This window comes from Macaca nemestrina, chromosome 15 (assembly GCF_043159975.1).
Source record: "Macaca nemestrina isolate mMacNem1 chromosome 15, mMacNem.hap1, whole genome shotgun sequence".
NCBI classification, from domain to species: Eukaryota; Metazoa; Chordata; class Mammalia; order Primates; family Cercopithecidae; genus Macaca; species Macaca nemestrina.
In genome coordinates this window covers 69,563,292-69,570,291 of record NC_092139.1, presented here as the reverse complement: position 1 = coordinate 69,570,291, position 7,000 = coordinate 69,563,292, and the positions used below count along the sequence as shown (strand labels likewise).

The 7,000-nt window shown below is 36.6% G+C and overlaps 1 long non-coding RNA gene across 1 annotated transcript; it reads right to left on the bottom strand.

Moving 5' to 3' along the window:
• Positions 1-5,435: 5,435 nt before the first annotated feature.
• Positions 5,436-6,758, bottom strand: LOC139358628 (uncharacterized). The gene is made up of 3 exons (XR_011613814.1): positions 6,602-6,758; positions 5,826-5,902; positions 5,436-5,722 (listed from the first exon to the last, which is right to left on the bottom strand). It is a non-coding gene; the product is annotated as an uncharacterized lncRNA (long non-coding RNA).
• Positions 6,759-7,000: the final 242 nt, after the last annotated feature.

Genomic DNA, 7,000 nt, shown 5'->3' with positions numbered 1-7,000 from the left:
ATATTCTATTATTTTTATTTATGATGTATTTTTATTGAGATTTGTGTTTTTGTCATTTTAAAATTTATATGTAGGAGTATTTTTTAAAGATACATACCTTCAAGAAAAGATTCTTCCTAAAATTTGCACTTGTTCTTCTAGAGTTTTATTAACATCTGTTGATATCAGCAACTACATAGCTAAAGGGACATTAATTAACATCTACAGACATATGTATAAATACACATGCCTATGCATACATGAGTAGTAATTTATATTTAACATTATAATAGAACAATTCTAAAATATGTCCTAAAACATCAAACTTAATGATAAACTAAATATAAATTATTAGAGTAATCTTTAATTGATTTCAATCATTCTCTATGGTTTACATAAATCGACGTCTATTTGTAAGCTTAAACATAGTGTATTGGTAATTTTAAAATAGCCAAGAACAAATTTCAAATATTCTTGTTACAAAAAAATGATAAGGATTTGTGGATTTGAGGTAATATATACTTCGATTAGCTTGATTCAATTATTCCATATTGTATTCAGAAATCATAACATAGCTTTGCACCCCATAAACATATGGGGTGCAAAATTTCTTGCAAAGCATAACATAGCTTGGCACCCCATAAATATATGGGGTGAAAAAATTTCTCATTTTTTCAGTGAAAGTTTAATTATATTTGTTAATCCATCCTAGGTCATGATTTTTTTCTCCCTATCCAGATCTGATTGAATTGCCCCAAGGAACTCATCTATACTCCTGTCTCCGAAGGCTTGAGGAAATAGCTCCTAGATGGGTAGAATAGGGCAAACCGTGTGTGTCCAGAGTACCTGGAGCATCTCTCTCCTTGGATCAAGCCACCTCCTCAGGATTACAGAGCTCTTCAGTTTTCTTAACATGCTGTTGTTGTACCAAATAAACACAAAAACACTACATTTTCTTAGCTTTAGTTTAAGTTTTTCAAAACAGCATAAAAGTAATAATTTTAACAATATATTACAACCCACTACATATGAAACTCTTCCTATGGTTCAAAGTTTCTTTTCAGGACTTTATATGTATTACATATTTTCAATTTATTTCTGATATGGAATGCGTATGTCTCTTTATTACAGATTATTCTTTCATTTATTTATTTATTTTTATTATACTTTAAGTTATGGGATACATGCGTAGAACGTGTAGGTTTATTACGTAAGTATGCATGCGCCATGGTAGTTTTCTGCACTCATCATCCCGTAATCTACATTAGGTATTTCTCCTAATGCTATCCCTCCCCTTTCCCCCCACACCCCAACAAGCCCCGATGTGTGATGTTCCCCTCCCTGTGCCCATATTTTCTCATTGTTCAACTACCACTTATAAGTGAGAACATGCAGTGTTTGGTTTCCTGTTCCTGTGATAGTTTCCTGAGGATGATAGTTTCCAGCTTCATCCATGTCCCTGCAAAGGACATGAACTCATACCTTTTTTTTTTTTTTTTTTTTTTTTTTTTTTTTTTTGAGAGGGAGTCTGGCTCTGTCACCCAGGCTGGAGTGCAGTGGCGTGATCTCTACTCACTGCAAGCTCCGCCTCCTGGGTTCACGCCATTCTCCTGCCTCAGCCTCCAGAGTAGCTGGGGCTACAGGTGACTGCCACCACGCCTGGCTAATTTTTTTGTATCTTCAGTAGAGACGGGGTTTCACCGTGTTAACAAGGATGGTCTCAATCTCCTGACCTCGTGATCCACCCGCCTCGGCCTCTCAAAGTGCTGGAATTACAGGCGTGAGCCACCACGCCAGGACGATCTCATTCCTTTTTATGACTGCATGGTATTCCATGGTGTATATGCGCCCCACTTTCTTTATCTGGTCTAACACTGAGGGGCATCTCCGTTGGTTCCAAGTCTTTGCTATTGTAAATAGTGCTGCAATAAACATACATGTGCATGTGTCTTTATAGTAGCATGATTTACGATCTTTGGGTATATACCCCGTAATGGGATTGCTGGCCCTTGTGAATAAGGCTTAAAATCTTAAGGAAATTGAACACTTAAACAACGGAGACTTAGCAAAGTAATTTTACTTGTGTGCAGAGGGGTGATTCTCCTTGGCCAGTCGCCGTGAGAGCACACCTGTACAAAGGGTCACGAGAGCTTTTATTCCTCATGCAAGTCCTGCCCCTGTACCCTTTCCCCACTGGCCAGAGTTGGGTCACACAATCTGAACTAATCTCGTTGGCTAGATATTTGAACTTTCTTTTGATGAGGTGGTCACGTAAGGGAGAGAGAGGAAAAGGGAAAGAGGTGGCTGCAATGAGCTAGAGAGCTAGTCTCCTTTCCAAATAAAGAAAGGAAAGTGAACTGGTGTTGATAAGCCTGGTCCTGTGGCATGTCTAAGCAGGTAACAAAGGCAGAAAGAAAAAAGAGAAAAAGGAAAAGGGGTGAGGGGTACTATGAATTAAAGAAGAAAGGATTGATCAGGCTATTTGAAGAAAAATCTCATCAAATCCTACACTGGATCAAATGGTATTTCTAGTGTAGATCCTTGAAGAATCGCTACACTGTCTTCCACAACTAATTACACTCCCACCAATTTACACTCCCACCAACTAATTTACACTAATTTACACTCCTACCAACAGTGTAAAAACGTTCCTATTTCTCCACATTCTCTTCAGGATCTGTTGTTTCCTGACTTTTTAATGATCACCATTCTAACTGGCATGAGATGGTATCTCATTGTGGTTTTGATTTGCATTAAGTTTTCTCTCAAAGTTAATTTTCCCAAAGATCCACTCAAAACTAGGGTATCATTAGAACTTTGAGGTATAATCATTGGACCAACATTGAAAGTAAATTCAGTTTAGTTCACATGCTCTCAAATATCCTTTTCTCCTTAAAAGTTGTTCACAGTTGTAATATCACACAAAATATTAGTAATGGATATTTATGACACCGGTTAAAATATTGTATAAATAATGTAAAGACATTTGATTGGAAAAAAGTATTCATTTTCCACAGATGTGTTGACTACTGTTTTCTTCTCTATGAAATGTATGCTTATTAATTTTTAAGTTACAGATATTATTCTTTCCTTTTGGTTTCTGGAATTTAATTTTAGTAGGCATATTTGAATGTACTTTATTAGTTCATTTGGTAATGTTCATATTTAGGATAATGTTCATATTTTTCTTATTTCCTGAATTTTAAATTATTTTATACTTTTTTATTCCTTGTTTTATGAGATAAAGTTTACATACAATAAGAAATGCCTAGTCCTAAAATATATCACTACAGAGTTTCTGGAAATTGTGAATACCTTTGTCCCCAACACCTAAGGTAACCTGAAAAGCAAGTCCATCCCCTCAACATGGGTCTTTCTCTGTGCCTGTGGTCAACTCCTGCATGGGGAAATGTTTTCATTTCTGACACTGTAAATCCATGGTTTTCTGGTTTGAACCTCAGATAAATGGAATCTAGCACTATAAACTTTTTTTTTTTTTTTGGTAAGGGGCTACTTTTGCTATTTTTTAGGTGTATTCATGCTATTTAATGTATAAAATTAGATCAACATATTGCCATTTATTCAATTAATGGACTGACTCTGATGTGAAACCTCAAAGTTTTCTTGTGTATATGGAGAGAGAGACAGAAAGAGGAAGGACAGAGATTTTATATCGGAGTCAGCCCATTAAGTAAATAAATGAGAATATATTGACCTGTTTTTCTGTTGATGGACTTTAAGTTTGTTCCCAGTTTATGAATATTGTAAGCAAAGCTGTTACAAATATCTTAATGTAAGTTTTTCTACATTGTCTCATTTTTATTGAGAAAATATGAACTATGCATTTCTTTGTTATAAGAGTAAATTTAATTTTATTCAGTTGTATTGAGGTATAATAGAATATTTTTAAAGTGTATATTTAAGGTGCCCCACTTGATGTTTTAATGTTGTATTAGTCCATTCTCACACTGCCAAAAAGAAATGCCTGAGACTGAGTAATTTGAAAACAAAAAAAGAAGATATTTAATTGGCTCACATTTCTGCAGGCTGTACAGCAAGTGTAGAGGTTTCTCCTTCTGGCAAGACTCAGGAAAGTTAGAATCATTGCAGAAGAAAAAGGGGAACAGGCACATCACATGGCCAGAGCAGAAGCCATAGGAAGGGAGAGGGGTGTCTACACACTGATAGACAACAAGATCTTGTGAGAACTCACGCGGTATTATGAGAATAGCACCAGGAGTTGGTGCTAAACCATTCATGAAAGACCCACACCATGACCCAATCATCTCCCACCAGGTCCCACCTCCAGCATTGAGGATTCTAATACAACATGAGATTTGGGCCAGGACACAGATCCAAATCGTATCAGATATACATTGTAAAACAATCATCATGGTCAAGGTAATGTGTATATCTATCATTTCACAGAGCTACCATTTTATTTATTTTTTTTTAAATTTACTGCATGTGTTTGTATCCAACTAGAACACCTAAGATCTACCCTTTTAGCAGAAATCACTTTTAAAATACAATATTAACTATAGGAACATTCCTGTACATTAGATCTCTAAGACTCATTCAACCTGCACAACAGAAACTCTGTACAGTTTAACCAACATCACCCAATTTCCCTCTCCTCCAGGTCCTGGGACCCACTACTCTACACTCTGCTTTCAGGAGCTTGAATCTTTTAGATCCTACTCAGAAACGAGATCATGAAGCATTTGTCTTTCTGCATCTGGCTTACTCCACTTAGCAGCATGTCCTCCAGGCCTACCCCGTTGTTGCAAATGTCAGAATTTCCTTCTTTTCAAAGCTGAATAAAATTCAGTCTTATGTATACACATTTTCTTTATACATTCATCAACTTACAGTCATTAAATTATTTTACAAATCTACACTATTAGTAATAATCTTGCAATGAACATGTCTTTGGCAAAATAGTTTTATTTCCTTGGAATATATAACAAGAAATGGGATCACCAGATTTTATGATAGCTTTATTTTCAACTTATTCAGTAACCAATCCTACCACAACATATACCCTTTTCCCCACATTCTTGCCAACATTTGTCACCTTTTATATTTCTGATAATAGCCATATTAACTTGTATGTGGTGATATCTCATTGGGACTTTGATTTGAATCCCCTTGATAATTAGAAATGTTAAGAACCTTTTCATTTTCTGTTAGCCATGTGTGAGTCTTCTGAAAAACAATCTCTCCAGGTTTTCGCCCTTTTTGTTAAATCAGGTCATTTGTTATTGGCTACTGAGTTGTATGGGTATTTATACATTTGGATAGAACTTCTTGTCAGACACATAATTGCACATAGTTGTTCCTGTGCTTTGGTATTAAATTCAAAGAAGTCACTTCCGAATCAATGGCAGGAAGGTTTTTTTCCTCCATGTCATTTATGAGTTTATACTTTCAGGTATTATGTTCCTTATTAGTTCATTTTTTATATGGAGTTAGAGAAGGCCTAATTTTATTTCTTTTGCATATGGATGCCCAGTTTTTACACCATTATTGAAAAGCCTGTCCTTTTTCTACTGTGTGTTCCTGGCACACAAAATCAGGAAGAGACATAATGACAAAACAAAATATCAGATGAATATTCCTGGTGAACATAGACCTAAATCCTTGATGGAGATAACATGACTACATAAATTGGGCTGATCATTCTTTTTGCTATAAAATTAATAGACACTGCACTTCAGCTTGGGCAACAGAACAAGTCTGTCTGTAAAATAAAAAAGAAAGATAAATTAATAGATCTGAATTTGACAATTTGGATAATATTATTTTCACAACCTAAATTTAACTACACCCATATTGTTACCTACATCTTCACGAAAAAGTTCCTAGTCATGATGAGTTTCATCAATCCTCCACGTGTTGAAATCTGGACATCCAAGAGAATCTGGAGAACAAAACAGAATGAGGGCAGTGAAACTGGTGTATATTCAGCACCTCTTAACTCAGGAGGACTCAATACACCCTGGCACACTGCTGCTTTTCTGAATGGCTCACAAGGACTCCAGCTCACTCTCCATCCTCCTTAAACATCTGGCTCCTGCTTGCTCTAAGTTCACTCTCTGCTCTTAGTCTGTGCTCTGAAGTCTTCACAGAGGTGAAAATGAGCTGTCAGATGGAACTTCCCTCTCTTCTCAACGTGGAATTTGCTGTTTCATTTAATGACCACTCTTTCCATAATGGTTGATTTCTTTTGGCCTGTTCATTACTGGTGATTTTCAAGGGAATCTCACTTGAATCTTTACTCTTTTGCGTTTTGTCTCCATGACATTGTTGGGAAGTTTTACCTCCAGCATCATAACATGATCTAGTGACCTGACACATCTGTGGCAAACAATACCTACCAATTTAGAAGCTTTTTTGTTTTCTTTCCACAAAATATAATTATTTATGTTGCATGTATGAGCATATCCTGGCAACTTGTACACACCCACGTAGATGTCTAGAAGCCTAAGAATTATTCTCTGTAAATAAAAACATATCTCAATTTTCCTCAATATTCATAATTCTCCTCAGGGTGAGGAAGGTCCTTCTGGATCTGTTCAGACAAAAGGCCCAGAGACCACCTGGCAGGTAAGGAGCTCACCTGGCTCCAGAGGTTAGGTCTGTCTCTTTCCCTCTGTTGTCCCATAGGTCAGCCCACTGGTTCAGTTCCTAAGAAGAGAGTCCAGATTTATCCTGATTTTACAACCCTCCCAACTTCTGATGACTCCTCTGTTACCCACATCCATGGAGATAGAATGTTTACTATAGAATTCACCAAACTAATGTCAAATGCCCAAGTTGCAGTACCGCATACCCTAGGGTATTTTCATGAAATTCAGTGGAGGAGAAAGTCTTTCAGATACAGGTGGATCTGAACTGGTAAATATGTGGGTAAGGACTCTAGGCTTGAGTGTCATTGTCCAGCCATGTTTCCCATGTGTGACCTGTCAGGTAAGGAACAAAGTTCCTTGTGCTCTCAGAGGGGAGGGCTTACAGAGGT